The following is a 9,164-nucleotide window of genomic DNA, read 5'->3' on the forward strand; positions in this document are numbered from 1 at the left end:
AATATTATCCGATAATTATGAAATATTATGTTATTATATTGTTAGATTTACGTACAAATAACACAATTTTCATTAATAATAATTACTTACACTGTTTTCAAATAAAAAAATAATTGATAAATATATTAATAAAAAATGTTTGTAAATATTTATTATTACGGGTTGTTTTCGGTCTGAATAATTGCGTATGAATGTCAGATCGAACTCACGCAGAGGTTGACAGACGAATTTAGACGACACGGCGAGTAAAATATCAAACATGTTTGAAATCCAACGAACCTGGACTGCGGACTTTTGATTTAGTTTGCTCCACATTAAAAAAATTCTGTCGACTATAAACCGTCTGACTTGCATGGCAATGGAGCAGGGGTTTAAAGATCGTCTGACAATCTTCTCCAAAGCTTGGCTCTACTCCTCTCAGCATTTATCGACATCCAAGGTCTGTGTCAAAAGAAAACACAAAATATTCGTGAATCAGTCCAACCATGTCCAACCAACCATACAATGATTTTTTATCCCAGTTGTCTCCATGCATGCTGAAAAAATCGGAGAGTCCAGCGCAGGTAAACTGTGGACAGTCTGTCTTAAATGTGAAGTTTACTAATGACGGTATGGTTCGGAGGCATATATACAAGTTGAGAAATACTAGACACATTTAATAAATTAAATTGATATTGTCTTTTGGGTAATTGTGCCGCAGAGGTGGACACGAGCTTTTATATTTTTTTTTTTTGCGAAAACAGTTAATTCCATGTAGACAATTATAATAAATACCTTTCTCTGTCGGCGCATCGGCTTTTCGATCCAATAATCATTAATTGAAAATTTTAAATTTTCATACATTTTGATACACCATTATCACAAACTAAGATTATATGAGGTAATATTAGGTTGGGGTAGGTTAGATAAGGTTAGGTTAGGTTAGGTTTGGTTTGGTTTGGTCTAAAAAGAAAGTTGTAACATCTCATGTCCACCTCTGCGGCACATTTACCGTCTTTTGTTTTCAAAATTGGTTTTAGTTACATTTAAATCAAAATTTTTACAATAAAACATTACTTCAAAAATAGACACATTAATAAATAAAAAAATATCCCAATAACTATTTAACGAAACAATAGTGAAATGGTACCTATTTACATAATTAGTTTATCTAATATAATCATCTAATCTGTGTACAGAGAAGTATATTCAAATATATAATGGTTGATGATGTTATTAAATTTAATGATAATGAAACACATTCGAGATAATGGACAAAATATGTCATTAATAATAATTACACTGTTTAGATACAACATACATAATATTATGTAGGTACTACTATTTGGACCACATTGTGCATTTGTAAGTGTGCTTTGACCTAAGAATTTGGACTATATAGGTGGTTTATTTACAAAATAGAAACACTTCCGGTTTTAGTATTTATTCGGAGTTCACTGAGATTAATAACACATTTAGTGCTAACACCGCGACTGGCGCATTTGGAGTCGTTGGCCATTAGATATAATTAACGTGTTATTTAAATGTGGTAATTAAAAGGTTAGCATTGATTGTGTTAATCAACAATAACTATTTCAAACGGTACATGAAAATATGACGAAAGATGACTCACTCGACCCAATAACAAGATAAACTTGCCAAAGAATTGTAAGGTATCGCAGTTGACAACAAGGTAACTACATTTAACACTAGAAACAAATCGCGATAGTGTAAGATGCTTAGTTTCAAAACAGAGGACCTGTATGATCAAAAGGGTCAGAGCTAATCAGACTAAGCTGACTGGCTGTGAGATTGTGAGTGAAAATTACAGATTTAACATAAGGTTATATCCCAATCCGTCTACATAACGCTTGCGACATCCAAGCAATGGGCAGCGCCATCTGTGGGTCGAAGTCAGGATGCTAGTTTTAAAGTTATTTCTGTTATGACATTAGACTGCGAAATCTTTAACGTGAGACCTGGCGGCGGCGCTCGTGTCGTATCTTGTTTATGGTTTTCAATTTCGAAGTATTGTAACTACTGAAACGCGAGAGGAGGGGATCTAGTTCTCCAAGCCGCCGCCTATTACGTAAAGATTTCGCACTATACTCGAGTGCAGTTGTTATAAACAGTTTTACACAAGTTTTAGATGATTTCTTAACTACAATAATAATACCGAAGTGTAGTATTATTGATTGCCTATCGACTCATTGTGACGAATTATCTTTTTATACGCCCTGCAAACTGTCATAGCAGTAGTGTGGAGTTCTCTGCAAATGAACAATTCGTCAAATTTAAGAGCATAAGCAAGATTTTAAAAATTCGTTATCAAGAAATACCTACATAATAAGAACCTTTTTTGTTAATATTTTTATTGTGAACAAAAAATGTGTAGAATGAAATTATCACCAAACAACTGTAAAAGGAGCTACGATAGATTTTTTTTTATTAATGTCTAGACCACCATCTTGGATTCATGACATCACCCAGAACACCTGTCACGATTTCAAGCGAAAACACCAGGTAATTGACATGATTGTAGTGTATACAATGAATGTATTTGAGGCAGCCAACAAATTACTTCATTCAAAATCGCACGGATTATTATTTAATTACATTCTTTTTTTCTTTGTACCATGTCAGCGACATGTTTAGATTAATAAAGCCTGAGCATAACTTTTCGCACAAGCAACGAGTGGTCCACTGTTCAGCTGTCAAAATCAGATCCCAGATTGCTTGACTTATTGATTTGCCCTTTCTCGTTTCAAATTGAATTATAAAAAATTCTAAAATCAAATATATTAACTATCAGTGTTATTTATAAATAATATACATTCCTGTTATTCATCAGCTGTCAAATTCAGACTAGACCTTCACACATAAACCGGTGATAATATCGATTTCCAAAAAATATGTAGCATTGATCTATGCATTACATTTTTGGATGGTGTGTTAATGCTAGTGTATTATTTATCATGTAACAACTCATCTATCCAAATCAAACCATTCCCTGTCTGAACACAACAGACGCGTCAGTATGAGTACTCTATAGAACAATTACAGGCAATGACAGGTCATCCATAGACAACAACGGGAGGGGTGGAAAGAGTAGGACCAGTCATTGTGAATGTATCGGCTTTCTACTTGAGTCAGCAATGACCATGTCCAATCCTAATAAGATCATATTATGGTCCTCCACAGAGTGTAGGTTTGATTATTTAATTACACATGTTGAAAAACACTTTCTACAGTCCAAATTCTTTGCTCGTAACTCATTTTGTTTTAAATGTCGATTGATAGACAAATGCATAATGCAGTTGATCGATTACATTAAATTAATTTATTATTTCCCATCCGGACAGACCAGTCACAATGTGAGAAACAAGGCCAGCTATAATCAGACTGGGGCACTGAATAGGGAGTTACGAACGGTAGTGCTCGTTATTGATTGTCATCAAATGCAATGCGGTAACCTGTTCACAGTAAATGAAGATTTTCGATTGAATATTTCGTTCAAATTAACTAATGTATTACCATTTTGCAACAATCATTTAAATAAACTATTTATTTTATTCAATGAATAATTAACAAGATTAGAGAATGTAACATTCTTTATATTGAACATAAAAAATTTGAACATCTACGATAATACCTACTAGAAAATCTTTTTTGAAATCTAATAAGCATGTAAAAACTATGTAGTAAATTTCATCATGATTAGATAGGATACCCATAGCTTAATTGGTAAAGAATACAGGTTCAGGTCCCATCAGGCATCATATTTTTAAGGTTATTCACTTAAAACTCATTTAGTGCTAACACCGCGACTGGCGCATTTGGAGTCGTTGGCCATTAGATATAATTAACATGCCATTTAAATGTGGTAACTAAAAGGTTAGCAGTGATTGAGTTGATACCTTGATTTACAGCACAAAAACCGGTAGCCAAAACTTAACGCAATTGGTAAGCACTTCATGTAAAAACTACTGATTAATTATGTCATAATTAGATAGGACTCCCGTAGCTTAATTGGTAAACTAGTAGGTATAATATATCTGTCATGTTTCATTATTTTATATATCATTTCGTACAAACAGTTTATCATATTTCTTTTGTAGAATAAGCAACAACTAGCATTAAATCGAAATGTGCAGCTTCGTGCCCGTCCTGAATATAGTCGGCCTTGTGTGAGAGATGACTAAAAAGAATTTTATGATTCTAACAGACAATCGAAGTTTTAAAATTAAAATCTATCACCACATCAAAATCGAGATTTCAAAAGTCTTCGAGAAGTGGAAGAAAAATTATACGTCACGTATTGATTACGTATATTAGTATTCATGAATCTTCAGATCAGCATACTGAATTTCACATCAATTTTTAGATTTTATACAAATAAATGTGGACAGATGAGTACATGAGTATCAAAGTGGGACATAAGCCAAGTATGTAAATTTACAGATGTGATTTTTCATTTCATATTATAATGAAACACGATAATATCCGAGTCTAAAGTCTAAAAACATAATGTGTGCCCGCTACAAATTTATTCAAAGATAATGCTGTGTCACACGTGTGTAATTTTTTGAAAAGTGTATCGCTTAAACTACTACATATCATCATCAGCCGGGGTCAATCCACTGCTGGATGAAGGCCTCCCCAAGCTTCTTCCAACTCTCTCGGTCCTGTGTCGTTCGCGTCAATCCAGCGGCTTTTAGTGCGACCTAGTAGCTGTTTCGTGCCCCTTGGGTACGATTGGATGACGGCATTTGTCCAGCGGCCGTCCTTTCGGCGAACAATGTGCCCTGCCCATCTCCATTTCAGCTGTTTGGCAACGTCTATTACATCGCGTACTCCTGTCTGCTTCCTAACCCATTCGTTTCTCTTACGGTCCTTTCGCGTGATGCCCAACATACACCTCTCCATGCCTCGCTGTGTGACTCTTAGCCTTTGGACATCTCTCGTGTTGAGGGTCCATGTCTCGCAGCCATACGTGAGCACGGGCAGCACACATTGGTTGAACACTCTACGCTTAAGACATAATGGTAGGTCATTCTTAAAGATACTATTCAGACGTCCGAAAGCACTCCATTCCAGTTTTGTTCTGCGAGCAATTTCATCGTGCATGCTTCCGTCTATGGGCACCTGCTGTCCGAGATAGGCGTAGCTGCTGACTTGCTCGAGTTGGGTGCCATTAATACAGATAATCGCAGGGTCCGAAAAGCAGTTCCTCATCACTTTTGTCTTTGAGACATTTAACTTTAGGCCGACCGTTTGACTGACATCTGCGAGTTCTTGCATTCTACCTTGGAGGTCCTTCGGGTCTTGTGAGAATATTACTACATATAACCAATAAAAACATGAATTTAGTGGGAAGTGGCATTTGTCCGACTTTGATACAAAGCTAAGTAAAAAAATGGTGAACATATCATATAGAATTACATGAAAAAGTGAAGAACAACAATATAATAATTGTCTATTAAATATTATCAGCGTATACATAATATAATTTTATATTGATTTATACATAATAATATATAATTTTTATCACAGCCTATGTTAATTTGGCGCTTAAACCAACTGCTTATGAGAAGGTAACTGAATGTATCGTTACAACTACGTAATATAATATATGTATTTATTATAAATATAGTAATATTACAAAGTTTAAACTAAGTTTAAACCGTCGTTGAGAAGACGATACTGCTTCAGTTCAGATTTAAAATATAATTATACGCATTGTACGGTCCACGACTTTTGAAAATTGAATTGATGTTCATGTTGAATCTAATAAAATTGGTGACCGTATAGTATACGGTCTCTTTCCGATAGAAAGATCACAGCGAACTGTGCTACGGTGAAATGTTTTACGTACAATCATACAACCATAAAGAATACCTCAGTTTAAATTTACCGAATCAGCCTTTACTTGCATGAAATTCCAAGTTAGAATCTTCTTTTAACCTTATCACTGCCAGCCAATTTTTACTAGGCGGACACTTGTAGGCCAGCTATTTTCGGAATAAAATAAATCCTTTAAAAAATATGAAATAGGAACGGAATGATAAATATTTGTGAAAACTTAGCAACACAACATGTTTATCAAGTTTATCGTGAATATTTTCACACTAAAATGATAAATATTGTTTAAAAAATATACACAGAATGTTTATTCAGAAGTTATGACGTTTACAAGAACCCACGAATATATATTTGTCCGTGGCCTGACGCGACATACATGCTTTGGCTTCCAATCTGAAAAACTCAGAGGGACATATTTTTTTATGTTTACCATCAATTTGTGATGGCAAAGATATCTCCATTTCATCCATCACTATGCCGGTGCAAAAAGCAAAAAATTTACCGCTTTCAAAAAGCCTAATTAGTTCCGTCTTTGCCTCAATCATATGAAGAGAGTTCTTACTTTCTTTTCATCGGTATCAACACTGCAGTTTCACCATTTCTCACTCATGTTTATAAATCGAGGAGCGGAGGAGAGGGGAGCGACTACACGGAAGCATACAGTTTATGCATTATCGACAAAAATCTAAATTTTAAGAAATGTACAAAACAGCGAATTGTAAAACGTACAAAAGTCGAGGACCGCCTGTAGTTAGATTAGATAATGCCGAATCCGTGAAATTGTCCAATCTGTGAAAAGTTTGAGACAATTAATGTACTGCCTCACCTATTATGGACACACAGCAATGATGCAGTACACACTCAAGATGGATGTGTGCAATTCAAGCAGAGCGTTAACCAAATAAGTGTAAAATCAAACGAAGATGAAGAACGCGTCGCATCGTGCCCATAATATGCTCCAACCAAAGAGTGGACATTATAACGTATTTTAAATTCACGAATTCGGCATAATAATAATATATATGTTAAATTTCTATCTATATTTATGATTAAGTAGTTAAAAAAGATTTATTGATTGAACTCCATTATAGTTTACAATAGTTTGCTTCTATTGAAGACATAATATGTCTATTATATATTATTTTGTTTTATAATAATGCCTGGGATATAGGCGTCAGATAAGTCCTAAACCAAAAGTAATAATTATTCGAATATTGCTGACCTCGAGTTGGTTCTGTTTTACACAAAAATAATTTATATACAGTGAAACCTAGATTTTATGTTTTTGAAATAATGATTTTATGTATATAAAATTAAATTCAAATTTACCTCATAAAACATAACAATTACGTTATATATTTGCCTTGATTTATCTGCCTGGATACACGCACACTCTGTCTGCGCATTGAACACATTAAAATGCATTAAATGTATCGACAAGAATGTTGACATTGACCTTAATGGTCCAACCAATCTGAACGCCCTGCACCACACGGTGTGAAGAATCAATATTTTGAGACTGTGAAAGTCTCAAGAGAAGTTACCCAAGACTTCTCAAGTCTCCATGAACTCAAGTGTGCTTTGCCTAAATATACATAACTCTTGATGAATTTACAGGAAGTTGAAAGTTCCCATGGTAGAGAGAGAAGCACAAAGCCAATGCAATAAAATTGGCCTTTGTGGTGACCAGGTTGGACGGTCTGATAGCCCCAACAGCTGGTTGAACCGACTAGGGCAGCTCTTCCCTTTCCTTACACATTCTAAGACATTCCCAGACGATTTGGTTTGCATTCTGTATCTCTACGTCACATGGACACGTTAAATGGTTGTTGAAATGTTGACAGGTGGCACTACCACCTGATATATTTTTTTTATAGTTATATAAAATAATGAAAATGAAAAAAGTCAGCAACAAACAACGGTAACATTCCAGCCGAGACGCAGAATGACAAACAATACTGCATATACCCACCCATAATTGACTAAAATAAGAGATCCAACCAATAGGTTTTGGGCACTACAGACGTGTCTATAAATAGAAATGCACACGTATGCCTGCACCTTAATTTATTGAATGTGTTAAAATAAATTAAGTATTTCAGATGTAAAACCGTGTATTAAATGTAATAACGTGAAACGTTACTGCGGAAACTACACACAAATAACGGGAAAACGTGAATTCCGGACACATAAAATCGGGGTTCCATTGTATATCTACATATTATTTCAATGATTAACCTCCATTTGAAATTCTTATGTTGACTAATATAATATTATCTTATATTGATGGATTCGTCTCAATTCGATAGCCTAAAACCTCGGCTGAAGTCTATACATACACGTTTTATATTATAGTACACTGCCAGGAAAGATACGTAACATTACGTACACAGAAGTGTTAAAATATTGATTAACTATACACATTTATTTTTAAATTATTTACACAAAAACAATCAAATAATTGTTTTATATTAGATTAGATTTACTTTCATTAGAATATAAACTAGGAACATTTAATTCTTTGTATGTGAGATTATATCTCATAACCAAATCAAGGCTAGCAAGTTTCAAATTGCTACGTAGAACCGCACCGTTGGACACGTCATTTACACTGAGCTAAACATTGTAATGTAAAGCAGAGAGCCCGAAGGAGGCAGCCTAGAATGAACTTGACTCCGGCACGCGAAACATACAGCAGGAGCACAACAATCGCACTCAGCAGCTTAAATCGTGACGTTGTCGTTAAATGTTTTCGTTTAATAATCTCAAAGGCACATGCCAGCACTCTGGTTCAACCAAGTGACGACCAGTGAGCTTAGCGCTATAAGCGAGGGCTCTAGAAACAAAATACAGCAGTTTCTATTTTTGAAAAGGTTTTATAAAATGTTATATATTATTAGTATATAATATGTAAACAACATTTAAAAATACTGAACTCGTTTTGATTGCAACACATTGAATTGAATATGTCAATATGATTTTGTTGGTATTCATAGAACACATGAAATTGAATGTTCCTCTACCCCACTCAGTTCGAATACGAGATTTTTGGTTGTAAAACATGCATGTCGCAAGCAACAAATTTCACACAAAATGTCGCACATGCACATGTGCAACAGCTGCTTTTTCATTCATATCAGCTATTGCGCATGGAATAAAATTGCAACATTACTTCCAATTTTGATTCATGACTAAATCCCAGTCGAGACAATTTTCCATGTGTGACCGGGCTATACAAGATATAAGACATTTTATGCCTCGCCAACATTTAATGAAAATCATTTTATCAAAACTATCATTTTTGTTTCTAAGCCTCTCAAGTA

This window comes from Rhyacophila brunnea, unplaced genomic scaffold, assembly GCF_057557595.1.
Source record: "Rhyacophila brunnea isolate RB1 unplaced genomic scaffold, BYU_Rbru_1.0 scaffold_24, whole genome shotgun sequence".
NCBI lineage: Eukaryota > Metazoa > Arthropoda > Insecta > Trichoptera > Rhyacophilidae > Rhyacophila > Rhyacophila brunnea.